Genomic DNA, 18,376 nt, shown 5'->3' with positions numbered 1-18,376 from the left:
AAGGGTTAGTCCTGGTTCATGGTTTGGAGGGATACAGTTCATAAAAACAGAAGCATGGCAGCAAGAACGTGGGGCTGCTGGCCACAGTGCATCACAGCCAGGAGGCTGAGAGACGTCAACAGTGGGTTTCACCCGCTTGTTTCTGTTTCTGCTTTTATTTAACATGAGACCCATGCCTATGAGATGGTGCCACACACAGTTGGAATGGGTCTTCTTGCCTCGTAAAGCCGTACTGGAAAAACCCTTACAGACATATCTAAAGGTATCTCTCCATATTTATTGTAAATCCCATAAATAGCCCTGTTTCATTCATCTTATGTTCAGTGCCACTGGCACTGGGTACGGAGACTTTGGAGAAAGAAACAAATATAAGTATTGAAAGCCACAGCTCCTTCTCATTGCACTTCTTATTAGTGAGCCAAAGAGAGGAGTTAGGGATAATGTCCACTGCTAAAAAGCGAAGTAAAAAGTTACTTTCCACATTTTTAATGCTATTTTGCTGAGAATTAAATACATTTGCATGTTTGAAACATGAAGTTCTATTTATGTTAAGTGCCTTATTATACATACATTTAGTCATCATATATTGTCATTAATTATACACCTGAATGGTAAAAAAAAATGTGCAACTATTTAAATTTTTAATTTTTTGAACTTACAGCAATCATTTATGTTCTCAAAGCAATAAAATTTTTAGAAGAAAATATTCATTAATGGTGCTTTTTCCTGCTTTTTGAGACTGTTTTCTGAATCTCACAAATTGTTTAGCCTAGTAAGATACTATTATTCTATATCTATAAATTTTTTAAAAAGTAACCTAGTAAGATTAGTTAGCTTTTGCAAGATCACAGAACTAGCAAGAAGTAGACACCTTAATTATGACTCCAAAGATATTATTCCTGCTCTTTCAATATTGCAACCAAATTACAGTTAGGGGAAAGACCAAAGGAAGCTACAAACTTGAGACTAAGTCTGTTCCTTCAGTTCCTACCTACATAAAATTGTTTGAAGCAAAGAATTTGTTTAAGACCCACCACCCACCTCGAACACCACCAAATATCTACAAGGCACAGAGACTGTCTTAGGAAATGAATCCTAGCACTGTTTCACTAATCTGGGGTCTAGGGTCACAGTTTATCTAGTCTTTGGGGCTGAAATAATTCAAACATAAGCTCATTGTATATAATTGTCATAAAAACATTCAATTTTTTATTCCTCTTTTTCCCATGTATTTCTATGTTTCATAAATTGAGTTATATAAAAGAATTCATTTAATTTTTATGCTGTCATAATTAGCAACTGGATAGTTCAAATAATTATGCCAGTGTGACCATAATTCCATTTTTTACTGACTTTTGACTAATTGCTTTTTTAAACATGGAAATCCACAGCATCTTATTGTACATAAGATCTTGACCCTCTAAGAATTTTTTTGACTTCAGCAAATATTTTCACAGATTCCTAGCAAATGTCTATTACTCTTTCATAATCACTTGGAAAACTCTGAGTTGGCAGTCTACACTAAAAGTTAAAAGGCCATAATTCATTTCTGTACCCATAAATTGTAGGTAAGAAAGGTATCTTTTACCATACCTGTAATTGGTAGGAGAAGTATGTTTCTAAAACCAGAAAATACAATTAGTATAAAGTGATTTCTTTTTATATTCTGGAAAGAGAAGTTACTGTGTTATATAGTATTATACAGATACACACGTGTATATACATATATATGGAACTTACCTGCTTTCTTTCTCTAGAACTATATATAGAAATTTCTGCCACATATATAAATGTAAAATATTTGTGTCAAAAAATTTATCATAGCACCTCTTTCTTGAGATTGCTAGGTTTCTGAATATATTATATTTTATAGCTATTTGCATATAAACAAATGCTGCTGTCAAAAGTTCCCTCTATGAACAATGTCAGAAGAACAATGAATTATCAATGATAATAATTTCTGTAATTCATTCTTGAATGTGTTAAGATAACACTACATAAATAAATCTTACTTGAACAACTTGGAAGATATACATAAACATAAACTGTATTTATAGGTTTTGAAATTACAATATACATGAAATTCTGAAAATATTCTTTTGAACTTTTGAATCCATGGAGTTTCAGTGCTTACCCAACAAAAGAATAAGAGAGCACAGAATCTAAGCCAAAAGGCCAAACCTAAATGTGCTATGTTATCACACATTTTAAATAAGAAGAGGAATTATGATTCTCCTTATGCCCCAAATTCATAGCTCACCAACTAGGGAAAAAAAATCCTCACATGAAAAAAAAAGAAAGGTTACCCATAGCATCTAATTTAACTGGATTAAGTACTTCCTAGAGACATAATATAGCACTATTTTAGAGCATTAGAATACTGAAGAAACAAACTATCACCACCTCTTCCTCCTGTCACTTGAGTTGCTAGCTATGAGACAGTGCCAGTCTCCATATGACGAGGACACTCACACAGCCTATTTAGAGGCTGGGGAAAATAGAAATTAAGGTTGACTAGATGATCCAGGGCCCATCCGCCAACCACATGGATGAACCACTGTAGAGACAAATCCTCTGTCCTCTTCAAGTCTTCCAATGACTGGTCCTGACTTACATTTAAACCATACCCTCCTGTGAGATCCTAAGGCCCAATCACATAAACTGCTTCTGAACTTGCAGCTCACAGAAAATGGATTAAATGACTAGTGTTAAAGTGGAAATATTTTTAGTATGTTACAGAAGCAGATATCTAACACACTTGTCTCTCTAACATGATAAATAACTATTTAAGCATGAGGCATTTATAAGGTAGCCATACTGGAAGACATACACCTTTTTCTTTATAAGTTTATACACTCAGTTTTGTCACATTACCCAAAGAACCAAGTCTTGAGGAGATCAGCTAGCAACCCCACCAGATCATCAGAGCCACAGTGCATCACTCTTGACATGGCAGTTGATTTTTTTTATTTTTTTCAACGTGTCAATTTTATTTTTTTTTTAGTATTTTTAATTTTTATATATATTTATATTATTATATATATATATAAAATAAACTACATACATAAAGAAGAACTACAAAAAGTCAGGAATTATATTAATGTTACATTCATAGTATTTTGACTGTTTGTATTTGGAAACCTTGAAGAAAACATCTTTCCTATCTTGGCGAATCTAAAAGTCTCTGATGGAGTTGAAGACCAGATAGTTTAGTTTTACAATTAAGCTTAGTTGTTTAGGGGTTACGATGTTTTTAGGCCTAGATGTTTTAAGTTGATAGAGATGAGATATGATACATATTGATCGAATGGCAGTTTATTAAGTTGCACAGATACAACTAACAAGATGCATTCTAGGAGCCAATGGTTGGCTCATGAGGATAGAATCAAAAGAAGGATTTCAAGGTTGGGCCTGCTGGGATAATCCAGTAGTCATAGCTACCTGAGAAGCTGAGATAGAAAGATTTCAAGTTCAATGCCTTCCTTAGGCTATAGTGAGCAGTATGTGCAACTCAGTGAGGCCCTGCTAGGTATGATCTAGGCATATAACTGAGGGGCAAAGTCAAACATGTATGGGGACCTAAGTTCAATCTTCATCACTGAAGAATAAAAGTAAAAATAGGACCTGCGTGTGGGAATCACTTATACTTAAAATTGGCATCACATATTCATTCTTTGTGATATATTTTCAATACTCATTGTAAATCATCAAAACTGATAAAAACAGTGGCTGATCTAAGATCCATGTATTGAACAAATAATATTAGATATGTATGTTTATATAAGAAAGCTGCCTTCCACTCCCATATACAGTTCTATGTCCTTTATACACAAAAAGAAAAATGCATCATCAGCAAAAAGTGCAATTTAGAGAAATATCTGAGAGTGGGAAATAACGCAATATTCACATCATGCAGTTTCTTAAAAGTAATATCATGATGTCCAACCAATGGCTGGCCCAATCCAAGCCCCACTGAATGGAAGAGAGCCAATCACTGACACTATTAACAACACTCTGCTTGCCTGAAGACAGGAGCCTAGCAGAGCTATCCTCTGAGAGGCTCCACCCAGCAGCAGTTCAAAACAGATGCTGAGACTCACAGCCAAACATTGGGCAAAGCACGCGGGGGTCTAGTGGAAAAGTGGGGGTTAAGGATAAAATGACCTAGAGGCGACAAGAGATCCACAAGAAGACCAGCAGAGCAAAGTAACCAGTGCCCTCTACGTGAATGTAGCTGATGGGCAGCTCAGGCTTCATGTGGGTCCACTAGTAAAGACTAGCAGGGGCTGTGTATGACATGGACTCTGTTGCCTGCTTTTCGATCACTCCTCCGTGGTGGGACTGCCTTGCCAGGCCACAGGGAAAGGAAAAGAACTCAATCCTGATGTGAGTTGATGAGCTGGGGGAGGTGGGGAGCAGAGTGGGACTGGGATGAGAAGAGGAAGGGGCTATGGCTGGAATGTAAAATGAATAAATAAATTAATTTTAAAAAAAAAAAAGTTTAAAAAGTAATACCATGTATGTATCTTTTTTTAATTTAAAATTTTTTAATTTTATTGATTTATTCAGATTACAACTCAATTGTTATCACATCATTTGTATCCTCCCATTCCTCCCTCCCTCCCGCTTTCACCCTATTCCCCTTCCCTAGGTCTAAGATCGAAGAGGACCTCTTCCCCCACGATATGGTCACAGGCTATCAAGTCTCATCTTGGTAGCCTGCTTATTCTATCTTTGAGTGCCATCAGGCCTCCCCACCAAGGCAAGTGTTAAATGTGTGCCTTTTACAGTGCTACACTTTGTGGTTGCATTTCCTAAAATATTGTTTAGTAAACAATATTTTGTGCATACCAAAAAAGTAAAAATAAAAATAAAAAAGATCATTAAGTAGACTTATAGGTTCTGAACTTAACATTATTTCTACACAAAACTAAAGAGATAAAACTAAATTTCTTTCTCATCTCTAGGAAAATTTCTGTCAGAAGAACCAGTCTATGATCATTCTAGAATGCTTTATTAACTCACAGGTTCTTTGTCATCCAATTTTCCTTTTCCAATAGCCATTAAGGCAACAAAAAGTCCAATGTTGACAGTTTACCTATGGTCAGATGGTTTCAGTTTGCCAGTTTGCAGGTTATTTCATAATTTCCTCCTCATAAGATTTTTAGGTCAAACTCTTATCTTCTATTTCTTAGCCACACCTTATGGTCAGTGTCACAGATAATCAATTCACAGTGTTTATACTGAATTCTTCAATCTGAAAATATGAGTTCTCAGGACATTTCAAACCTCTTTCTACAGACGCCCTGGTGATCATTGACATATTCATCAGATCCATACAATTCCATCTAAAGAGTATCATTTAAGGAAAGTTAAGGAAGCCATGCTGTCTGTAGCTAATGACAATATTGAAGTAGTTGTCTCAAATTGGTAAACCCTGTATTGATAGTAGGTCAAGGGTGTCCTGGGTTCAGTTCCCTAGCACTGCACCATGCTCAAACAAGGATGCAAGGACAAGGATACATAAGGGGTGGGGGCCAGAGAGAGAGAGATGGAGAGAGACAGAGAGGGAGACAGACAGACAGACAGACAGACAGACAGACAGAAGAAACTAGTGGACACTCTGCCCAAGTCATCTCTTCACTTCACAATCAAACTGCTGATCTACCCAGACATACCAATGGTTCTTGTTGAAGATGCTGCTCAAGACAACTTACAAAGTCTTCAATTTTCCTATTCCTAAAATGTACCTCCCTCTTATAATTATAAAAAAAAAAACATAGCCAGAAGACTCAACCAGCAAAGTTTCTATGCTTTTACTTTTCAATTATTTCCTCCCCAGATTCTCCATTACCTTTTAGCTGATTTTTTTTCTCCTCAAAAGTGTGAATTCATTTTAATGTCTGGTAATGTTTGCTGTGTAATCCTTCCCAGCGGGTTTGCATTTTTTTGCAGGTAAAATGCCTGTCTAGACATATTTCAGGCTTCAGAGGTTTCTGATAAGGTCATGATTTTAAACTTCAGTATGTGTAAGAATCGTTATGAGCTTATTTAAAGTGCTATTCCCTGGTCTCACTCTGACAGATTTTTAAACCATAAATCTAAGGAGGGATCCATAAACTTGCCTTTATAACAAACAATGCCTGGTCCTTTGTGCTATTTATAGGAGCAGAGAAATAATCACTCTGAAGTGCTAAAAAGAAGATAGCTCAGAACTGAAGAAGTCTAGGATATCAGAAGCTCCTGGCAGCCATGTTGGCCCTCCTTCTATCTTCCACTCTTTCACCATTATCTTTGCAAATACAGTGCTTTTATTTCCTAAACAGTCACAGTGATTTTATTTCCTAAACAGTCACAAAATCCCTAATGATCATCCTGTAGATCCAACCTAGATGTATCCACTTTTTAAATAGATTGCCTGTCTTCATGCCTGTAATGCTGGAGTTACAGGCACATACAATCATGCCCAGTTTATATACCCCCCAAAACCAGTCTACCTCCCACCCCAACCTTCTCTTTCCTCCTTTGCTCTCTTTCTCTTTCTCATTCCTCCCTCCCTTCCTCTCTTCTCTCTCTCTCTCTCTCTCTCTCTCTCTCTCTCTCTCTCTCTCCTCTCTCTCCTCTCTCTCCTCTCTCTCACTCTCTCTCTCTGTCACACACACACACACACACACACTTGAACAAACAAGCAAAAGAACAAGACAGAAAATGCCAAAATAGAACAACAATTTTTTTTTTTAAAGGCATGGGTTGGTTTTATAATGGAGCAACTTCCTCCTGGGCATTGGGCCTGTCTGGAGTGTGGCTGATATACTCACTGACACTCCACTGGAGAAAATTAATTTTCAATTCGAAATTCCTCTTAGCTGTGGACTCTGTCTTAGTCACCAGTCTACCTCTGGGAAAATAGACAGCATGACCAACGCAACTTTTATAAAAGAAAGCATTCACTCAAGACTTTGCCTACAGTTTCAAAGGCTAGTCCATTATCAGCATGGCGGGGAGCATTGTGGCACACAGACAGACATGGTGCTGAAGAGGTAGATGAGAAGAGAATTCTGTATACTGACCCATAGGCAGAAGGGGCAGGACTGGGCCTAGTGAGGGCTTTTGAAATAAAAGCCTACTCCAGTGACACAGCTCTGCCAACAAGATCACACCCACTTCCATGAGTCCACTCTTTCTTATCCCTGCTGACTAAGCATTCAAATATATGAGCTTAAGAAGGCATTTGTATTAAAACCACCACAGACTCCATGTCTACCACCTCCTCCCATGATGGGAACCTGTCTGGCTTGAACCTGTGCAGGCCTTGCACATATCTCTAGGAGTTCATAAGTTCATCAGTTCTGTTGTGTCCAAAAGACACAAGTTCCCTGGAGTCAAACACCACCTGTGGTTCTTACAATCTTTACGACACCTCTTCTGCATAGATCCCTGAGAGTTGAAGAGAGAGGTTTCATGAAGACATCTCACTTAAGGCTGAGTGTTCCAAAGTCTATCATTATCTGTACACCGCCGAGTTGTGGGTCTCTGTCAGCTCCCACTTACTGAAAGAAGCAGCTTCTCTGATGTGTACCCTGAGGCAATGATATAAGCTATAGCAACAAGTCATCAGGGCTCATCTTACTGCCACGTTCTTTAGTCCATGTCTTAGGGTTTCTATTGCTGTGAAGAGGCACCGTGACCACGGCAACTCTTATAAAAGAAAACAATTGGAGCTGGCTTAAAGTTTCAGAGGTTTAGTCCATTATCCTCACGGGGGGGGGGGGGGGGGGGGGAAGGGGGAGGGAAACTTGGCAGTGTGCCAGCACACATGGTGCTGGAGAAGGAGCTGAAAGCTCTACATCCAGATAAGCAGGCAGCAGGAAGTGAACTGAGATGCACTGAGACCCCAAAGCACACTCCTAGCAACACTCCTTCTCTAACAAGGCCACACCTCCTAACAGTATCACTCCCTGGCGACCAAGCATTCAAACACATGAGAATATGCGGGCCATTCCTAGTCAAACCACCACAGCACATTTGTTCATTGTTTTTTAACAGGCATATAAATTACACGTTAGCTCAGATGACCTTTTTTTACAGCCAGGATTTTGTTCTCACATCCCAAAATTTTTTTCCTGACGTATCATGATTCTTGACCTGGGAGCGTTCCCAGTCTGTCCTCACAGTCCACCTATACATGTGCACGTTTGTATATTGCCCATGTCTGGTGACTTCAAGCTTCCCTAACCTCTGCAATGCTTAGGGGAAATGTAATCTTTTAATTTTATTATTTGTAATTTTATAGAAATCATCTAATTTTTAAAAAATAAATCCATCCCTGAGTCCCAACTCCTCAGGAGGCAGAAGCAAGAGAATCACTTCATTTCTGGAGTTTGGGTGCTGTAGTGAGTACTGACATAAAGTTAGGTATCAACATGGTGACCTCCTAAAATTGGGGGACATCACCAGCTCAGCTAGGGAAGAATGAATTGGCCCAGGTCAGATAAATGTTTCAGGTGATTACAATAGTCTAGAATTTGGGAAACACTATGCCACAGTAACAGATTCGATGTTAAGATACCTTTCTTTCAGTTTCATGTCAGGCTGAGCATTAAAACTGAGGTGAGAAATAGCGCTGAGAAGAGGAACTTAGCAAAGAAGTTTTTCTTTTATTGCATTTTTCACATAAAAATATCTTAAATAATGAGTGGATTTTAAAAATACCTGAGTCCTTAAGACCCACATTGAATGCTGCAAAAGTAATATTTTTCACTGCTCTATTATGAGATAAATTACTTCAGTTCCTGAAATTACATTTCAGACTTAGCTTTGTAGTAGCATTTAATAGAAAAATGTCTGGGAAATTAACATAAGGTTTAGATAAACATAAAGTTATCTAAACTATCTTTGAAATCCTATTCTAGGCATAACAACTGCTGAAGTTTATTCTAAATATTCTCAGGTCTTCCTAATAACATTAATAAACCCCTTCTATGTCTCGGAATATCGTTAGAATTCATTTTTAGTAATTAAAAAAATCCTGAGTCCCCCCCCAAAAAAGAGACAATGAGAATGCATAGATAATTTAATATTAGAGATTAATCAAACCAGCCACCTGGTGTCCCTCCTCTTACAAGGATTTTAGCAATAATAAAAATCCCAAGGTTTTTAATTTCATCAGTTTCAGTCACTTTTTTATAAATTGTTTTAAAAGTTGGGAAATACAGCTAGGATACCGATGTAAGAGATGCTGAGTGACTCGCGGTGTGTGCATATAACTGTCTAGTTCTTGTCTGTGTGATAGTGCAATCATTCTTGGGGATATAACTCAAAGTGCTGGTGATTTTTACAGTGTTCTCAAAAGGTAGTGGAAAAAGCACTAGGTATAGGAGAAATAAAACCTGAGCTCAAACCTTGGCTGTCATTTAGAAGCCATGTAACTGTTCACTGACAAAACATTTCTATACCTCAGCTGAAAAGAACCCATAGCTGCTCTTGCTTACTTCTAGAGTGAAAAGTTGTTCTGAAATTATGTTTTCAAATGGAAAGATAAATTGCTAGTAGAAATGGTGCACAGACCATAAATTGGTATATAATTTATTATTTTCCAACTCTGCCTTATTAAATAGTATATATTTCATATCACAGAGAACATTTTTATTAAATATTCTTGTTATGTTCCATTGAACCAGCCAAAGCTTTTCATCAGTCGATCAAGATCTTTTGGTCCACAAGGCCTTTGACCCTCTTTGATGCTAAGGCAAACTACTGCCCATGCAGGACTGGGCAGGAGGATAAGATGCACACACTTGTGCTGATGTTCTTCACCCAAAGCAGCTCTTGCCATGACTGTTCGGTTTTGCTGTGGGTATTGGACTCTAGGAGGAAACCTACACAGTCATTCTGCTAAATGAACACAGCAATAAAATGGTTCCTCACGACATAACTGCTACAACCATAGTCAGTACATTGCTGAATCCTCATCAAAGAAGCTTCTTACTGCAGTAGATGACAATCAACACTGAGATCCACACTGGACAATGTGCCGAGTGAGAGACTTTGTAGTACTCTGTGTTAATGGAATATATGTATCACATCCCACCTCTCAAGGCTCAGGGATCTATGCAAGAGGCTGCATAAAAAATTGTAAGAGCCAGAAGTGGTGAAGGACTTTAAGCAAATATCATTCTCCATACACAACTGGGCTGATACACATATGAGCTCAGAAAGTCTGTGACAGCATGCACAAGACCTGCACAGATTCAAATAAGACCAAATCCCACCATGAGAAAAGGCTGAAATAAGAACCAAGTCCCACCCTAACCAAGAAGCTATTTAAAACTGATGTCTGAAAAGGAGAGGATTAGATTTCTTCAATGGAGTGACACTGGGTATATCATTACACTCCAGGACAAACAGAACCCATGCCTGGGAGTGGCTGGCCAACACAAAACACACTACATGGGCTGTTTTATCTTGTTTTCATTTTATTTGGTAGTTTTGGTTGGTTGGTTTTGTTTGGTTGTTTGAAGTTGGGTGAGTAGGAAGGGGGAATCTTAGAGGAGAAGGGGGAAGGGAAAGAATATGACCAGGATGTACACATTGTTTAAAGGAAATTGAATCTAATAGTAATCTAAGTGAATACAATAAGCCAGCATTAGATTAGGGGCCAGAGTGCTGCTAGAGTGCCTCCTTCCTGCTTGCTGTACTCACTACCTACTGTGAACAAATGCCAAACACACACGTTTCTAAAAGCAACAGTGTAATAAATGTCAAAGGTCTATTCCAACATCCCCTTTCAAAGAATTATCTCTCATATATGTCCAGCTTTCCTTAAGCAGCCTGCTCCCGGGAGTGCACTCTGGATCTGCATAGGGAGGATAAGTATCACGTAGACGTGCCTAGAAATTCTTTAACAAAGGAGCGGAACACATACTCTTCATCTACAGCCTTGACATTTTTATCCAGAATTACATATCAACAGAAAAACCTCACTTAACATAGGTTATATGCATGCAATTTTATAAAAATGGGCTTATGTGTGTACATTAATAAGCAGATCGATTATGCTTGTCTGTAGGTGCTTGATACTGAGAGAAATAAAACCATGAATATGATAAAAAAAAATCTGTGTCTTTTAAAGAGCTGACATCCAGCAGGGATGATAAGACATGGTAACAAATGACTGTAGTAAGAAGCATTGCAGATACCACACAAGTGACAAAAACAAAGCCCTACAGGTGAAAAGCGAAGGGGAAGTTGGGTCCCAACACTGAGTTAGCTGCATGCTTATTAAGATGGGTGAAATTTCAACACAGTTCTGAAGAATTCCTAGATTCTCAATAGTCATAAATGGAGCAGAGAGGACACATATCCCAGAGACAGGAAACAGAAAAGTTCAGGCAAAGACTGAAAGCACTGGCAATTCTCCAAAGAGTAAGGGAGGATTAGGCTTGTGACATAGGGGCTGCATTATTCCTCAGAGAATTTGGTGTTTTTATGATGACAACAATAAAATCCTACAGCTCTTAGGATTCCAGTTCCTTCGTTGTTGTGTTGTTAGGTCACTGTGAAAATGCCTTGGGAACACATCACAAAAAGGTAGCTAGAGAATTTAGACAGTTTTTTGGCAGTAAGGACACAATGAAAAATGTATTACAAAGAGATAGCAAGCCCTGCAGGGGCTTGAATGCAAAGAAGGGAGAGTAGCTAGAAAGCGCAAAGATCTCTGCCTGAACTAGGATGAAGGTGTGTGAATGCAAAGGGACACACCAATCCAGACCATAATCCATAACCTTTGAGCCTTCAGTCCATCAATCACCCTGATCACAGCAGTTACGCTTTGCTGGAGAGGATTTGGGTACACTAGTGATGCAGGATTTGCACTGAGAATACAAATATCCCCCTCAAGGCCAGGATAATGCATTTTCAAAGAGGCTGTCTAGTGTTTAGTGTCCAGGCTGAAGTCATCGAAAGAAGCAATGTTAACTAGCTCATGAGGGAATCCAACACACCAGCAAAGACAAAGCGTCACAGGTACCTGTCAGGATGCTTAACTGGCTTGACAAAGGAAAGGAATGGGAAAAATGACTCTCATCTTTTTATCTTGCCTCCATAGTAAACATGCCCATCACAGTAGAATGTCCAACTTCTCAGGGCAAGCAATTATGTGTAATAACTAAAATATAAGAAATATGCTAACTATAGGTAGTAACTATTTAGACTCTACTAACACTAAATGCCATTAAGCACTCAGCTTCTGTACTAGGTACACTAATAATGTGTCAATACATCATACAGAGTTTTTAAAATGCTGGTCAATATTTATTGTCATCACTAAAAAAAATGCCAAGTTTAATGGCTACCTTATATCTGATCTACCATCCCATAATTAGCTTGATGTTTTACAAACTTCACTTTGATGTCAGATATAATGAGTGATCAAATGTTTTAACATTGAACCAGAAGGGAAATAGGGAAAACAGAAGACACCATCATTGGCAAATGAAGGTCGTCTTTGTTGAAGCACAAACACCTGCATTCCAGCTCTGCCAGGATTACTAGCAGGAAAGCACATACTTGTTTGGTGGTACTGGACTGACATCTAGAGGCTTAGCAGCACAACTGCATGTTATAAAAAAACAATAAAATGTATGCAAATACAATTCGAGTAAAATAGGAAATATGTAAAATTCTAGACTATTTTCAAGTAATTCCTACTGTGATAGGAAATGAAAATAGTTTCTGTGGGGGGAAAAAGATACGACTGTTTCAAAGGAAAGGATGTGCATTCCACAGAAACATGAGAAGTTAAGTGAATTAACTTAAGGATCAAAATGTGAGCACAACTGTGGAGAATGTCCTGTCCATTGGGTAGATCTGGGTAGGGGTTCGATGTTTACTGCACGTATTGTCCTTGGTCGGTGCCATAGTTTGAACAGAACCCCTGGGCCCAGATCCACAGGAATGGGAGGATATAAGGGATGTGATAACAATTTAGGTTAATATGAATAAATTAATAAAAATTAAATATAATAAGAATAAAGATTTAATCCAAACATAGTAAAAAAAATTTTCTTAATGTGAGCACAAGTGTTACAGACTACCTAAGAAAACCCTAGTACTAGGTGTGAGAAACCTTTTAGGCTATTGGTCGGGGTAGTCCAAGTAACTCCCAAAATAATATAAGTATTGATGTTGTCTTTGGTTGCCTCCCCAGAGGTTGAAGGTAAGTCCCTATGGCTAAAGACACTACACTTTCCAGACACTGAACTTGTAGGAAAGGAACTGGACCTAGCCTGAAAGCCTACTTCTTGCAGTCTATCTTTCACGGTACCAGAGAGTACTGCCAAGGGAGGGAAGCAATCTGTGGTCCTATGCAGGTGTGACACCTATGAACTTCAAAGGATGGCAGGCACAGCAAGATATACCTCATGGCACTTGTATCTTGCTGGTAACCAACAAAGCTGTCTAATTGGACATAAGGCCCACTCAATAAGAGAGAAATCAAGCCAGTACTAGAGACCCAGGGCTAATGAGATCACAAATCTTACAAGAGAATGTATTAGCACCAGTTTACTAGACAATTCCTAACCACATTTTAAAACTTATCATATATCCCATGTATGTGTGTATGTATGTATGTATGTATGATATTTTTACCTACAGATAAGTGTAGCTCTCATCAAAGAAATTTCCCATTACAGAAAATGGAGTCCATTACAGAAAATCACAATGGGTCATAATGCGGAGATAAACAGATTGGGGATGGGAAGGTCCGCACCAACAAACACACCTTCATCATATCTCCTGCACCTAAAGCTCAGAGAACAACATGGAAGTGGAGGTGGAAAGGAGCCAGAGCAACAGGAAGTCAGCTGTGAGGTTGTGTCACCTAGAAATGGCAAGAAAGTTACACCCTTGATAGCTTAACAATATGGCTGCTTAAACAAGACAGTAATACACTGTACATCTCAAAGTAGAGCACTTATTATGAACGTGCTCACTACAGGGAAAAAAATAAAAGTTGATCCATGTGTTATCATGGTGTACTGATAATCAAAGCTCATCACTGTACTCCATAACTGCATACAAATGACTATATGAATAGTTCATCTAAATTTAGAAATTAATTTTAAAGTTAATAATTTGTTGAAATGTACAGGAAGCAAGGTGACTACTGGTTATGCAACATAAAATGCATTAGAGTTGATCTCCTCTTGGTATTTCATACCTTTTTACCTTTCTACCCAACCTTAACATTATGCCTTCTTATGTAGATAATACCCCTTAGCAATCTCAGCACTGCACAGAAGGAAGCATGGAGATTTGAGAAAAATGTTTTTTTCCACCGTAGCAGATGCTATGTTAACAAAGTTCATTTTTAAAATGTAACTGATGCATATAGAATTAAAATAGAAATCCATGCAGTAGTGGTATGACCATGATCAGGTGATTGGGGTAACCAGGGCTTTCTGGTTAACTTTGAGGCCTGTTACACAGGAAGGAATGTATGTGTAATACTGTAACCTAGTCAAATGCCCATGGTTGGAGAGGTCATGGGCCCTATGGGGAATCTATTAGTAATGTGCATGCTTTCAAACTGCCTTCTAAATATTTGTTTATTCCATAGATGAGTGCTGCCCTCAGCCTTTGTCAGAGAAACTTGGTTTTGCAGAGGCAGCAGATAATACAAAGACTTATAAGTCACCAAAGAGCTAAAAATAAGTCAATGTTGAGCGTTTAGTCCTAAGTGGGATATCTATAGCAACCCCTCCTCCCCCAAGGTTTGGGTAACACTATGGAAAAGAGGAAAATAATAAAAAGAGCCAGAGGATGGAGAAGAGTGCACTGAAGCACTTCTGGACATGATAGAGTTGTACCTATAAACTTACAGCAGTGTCGGTTGCCTGCAGAGGACCTGCATAAACCAAGCCAGTCAACATTCCAGCTTGGATGAGAGAGGAGCTAGTGAGGCCCCATTCCCAGATGAGGAGCTAGCTAATGGAAGTTGATGGCTGCTAAGAAAGGGAAAGTCAATTCTTCTCAGGGGTGTGGTCCTTCTTAGCTTGCCGTGTTCCCATGGATGGCTCCACACCCATTCACATATGGACATTACTAAGTAAGGTTGTTTGTTTGTTTAGCTATAAAGTGGGGAGAAGATTGTGTTGATGGAGTTTGAGGGGATAGGGAAGGCTGCGGTAGATATGATCAATATACATTGTGTGTGTGTATACAACTGACAACGAATAAATAAAAATATTAAAAAATAAAATACAAAGAAATCTATGGGCTCCTTCAGATGTTACATGCATGATCAGAGTTCCTGTTCAAGACTCTGGATACTTGTATAGCTTAAACTCACCTGAAGCATACAGACTAGTATCATGGTGGAACATTTTATTCAGGAAAGATAATCTGACAGATAAAGGTACTATTCTCTAGAATGTAGAATATGCAATTCACCCAACTGCAGCATGGGACTATGGTCCCACCGCTGAATATACAGACACAGAGTCAAAGCGCTAATGTGGCTTTTATGCTTGTTTCTAGCCTCCCCAGTGACTATACATTCAGGATAGATGTATATTTCATTTCCTACCACTAAGGTTCTCTACTTAGCAGAGGTCTGGTTTCTTGGGGGCTTCCATTTCCACCAGGTGGCATGCAAATACTGCACTACACCTGAGACAGCACTTATGGGAAAAAGCCAACAATGAAAGATGTCAGTATGAAGAATGAAGAACTTACAGAAATGTAAAATACAGAAAGTTCTGCTTGCATCAAAAAGTCCCACTATTAACATAAATTATATAATGAAACTCTTCCTGTTGTGCTAGGCATATGACCTTCAACCACTACGGGTGAAGGAGAGATAAGCCCGTTTTTTAGGATCCCAAGTGTGAGATCGGAACTGTCTTGTGAGAAAACAGGTGATGTTAATCCACTAGAAGACCAACCACCTCATGTGGGAGCTTGATTGTTACCAGCTGAAAAGATCCCATGAACAGACTCTGGGAGGAGATATATAAATGAGGCCAGAATCAGAGGCAGGGCATTTTGGAGACTTCGGATAGTTTTGGCTGTTCATCGCTCCATTTGGAGACGTTCCTAGAGAGAACTGCTGGAGGGAAGGCTTCAGGGCTCAGGCTCCTGCTGAGCTTCCAGGTTCTGGTTATTCCAGGTTCCAGCAGAAGAAATCCTGCTGATCACACCAGGAGAACAGTTCCTCAGAACAGGAGAGATGTTCCTCAGACATCCTTATGGTTTTGGTATTGTGTTCTTTAATCCTCCTTTACTATTGGCTTGATTAGTTGGGTTATAAGTGACGTATGCTCAGTTAATAAGTTGTAATAAAATACATTGGTTAAGAAAAGTGAGCCTACATAGGGCCCTGTCTCCTCTTACTTGTTTGTATATTAAATGGATACAAAGAGTTATACATACTGTTGCTGTGCTGCTTGCTGGAATGTTTATAGGGAAGTGTTACACAGTGTGGTATGTATCAAGAGTTACCAAGTTTCTCTTCATAAATTTAGTTGCTTATGTCAGAGTGTTAGGCAATGGAACACAGTACTGGGGCCCTTTATGTAGTGACTGTAGTTCATGTATCTTAGGTCAGATCTCTTGGTGTAGCCTTCAAATAGCTATGCTAGCCTCTGAGAAAAGATTCTTACTCTTAGTCTGATTGACTGTATCTCAAACAGGCAATGTCCCCTGATAAATAAGCACTCATAAGACTATACTCTGAAAAAAAAAATAAATTAAAATTTTTAAAAAGAGACTGTACTCTGCAATAGACAGGACTCCATCAGCATGTGTTCAAGAGAGACAGTTATAGGGACAGGGACAAAGGAAAATAAGGAATAAAGAAAAAAGCAATGCCCATTATGTGGTGTGTTGAGTTCTGCTTTCCTCAGAGCAAACACCTGACAAGGGCCCAGAATATCTCCGTTGATATGCTGTATAAACCTCTATAACAAAAACTATCTTAATCCTTGAAGTGTAAACATGCAAACAACAAAAGCACCCATAGTACCCTCAGGTACAGATAAGGAGTTAATTCAAGTGAGTTAAGCCTGTGACCCTTAAACACTATTTAGGAAGAAACAAACAAACAAAAAAATGCCATGCAATGAGGAGGCCTCTAGTGTTGATGATACTGATTTTTAGCTTCTAGCTAGTAGTGAAAAGAACAAGGTGGTGGGAGAGGGGGGGAGAGAGGAAACACACAAAATGTTTAAGAAGTCAACAATCTGATCCTACTGAAAATCTACTTGGTAGTAGATTATTATCATTACGGCCATCATCATTATTACTGTTGTTATTATTATTGATGAAGTATGCCAGGTGTTAGAGAGGACCAAGTAGCAAAGAGCTCTACATAGCCTTTGGTCAATAGTCAGCCAGGAATTGAACCCAGTGAGAGGCCATTTGAATGAACTTGAGAGCCCATCCTTCACAAGAGCCTGAAGAGATGGCTCACTGGTCAATAGCATTTACTTCAGACATCTAATACTTGACAAAGAGGCCAAAAGCGCACCGGAGAGAAAACCTCTTCTAAAAAATGGTTCTGGCAAAATTGGATATCCACATGTAGAAGAATGAAATTTGCAGGCAAATGGATTGACGAGTAATGATCCTGCCCAGTGATGTAACCTGCGCCCAGAAACACAAATGCCACATGCTCTCTCTCTTTTGGGTTTCCTCGCTCCAAATCTTCGGGTGCCAATCTAACCTAGAATGATGCAGAAACCAGGAAGGTAAACAGAACTCTACAGGAGGAGTGCTTAAGTGGGGACAGCAGGATAGGGGTGACATGAAGGAAAACAAGGGAAGTGGCTTTACTTGAGGAGAAGGGAGGAATGACAATACAGCAGGAGGAAGCAATAACACTTAAGGGTGTTTGGAAAGGCCTTAAGAAATCATATTACTCCATATGTATCTAAAACTAAATACACTACATACAAGTGTATTGTAAGCATATATACATTAAACAAAGTTATGCTATCTGTGCTGCCATATTCCCTCTAGAACCATGATTAGCAACCTTCACCCTCATACTAGGCATGAGAAACCCTTTTTCAAACTGTTGGTAAGGAACTTTAAGATTAGACTCCTAAAACAATATAGGCTACAGCTGTTGCCCCCAGTCACCTCCTAGAGGTTAAAAGTAAGTCTCTATTACAGAGGACACCACAAACTTTTGAAACAGGGCTCAAGGTACGACTGACCCAAAAGCCTCCTCCCTGAGGCCTAGCTTTCATAGTACCTTAATTTGCTATGCAAGCTGCCAACATAGGGAAACAATCATATCCCTACCCAGAAATGATACCTGTGAACCCCAGCAGGGACCAGCACATACAGCAAAATATTACTAAAGATGCAC

This window comes from Acomys minous, assembly GCF_964271855.1.
Source record: "Acomys minous genome assembly, chromosome: 8".
Taxonomy (NCBI): domain Eukaryota; kingdom Metazoa; phylum Chordata; class Mammalia; order Rodentia; family Muridae; genus Acomys; species Acomys minous.
Note: the sequence above shows the minus strand (reverse complement) of the source record.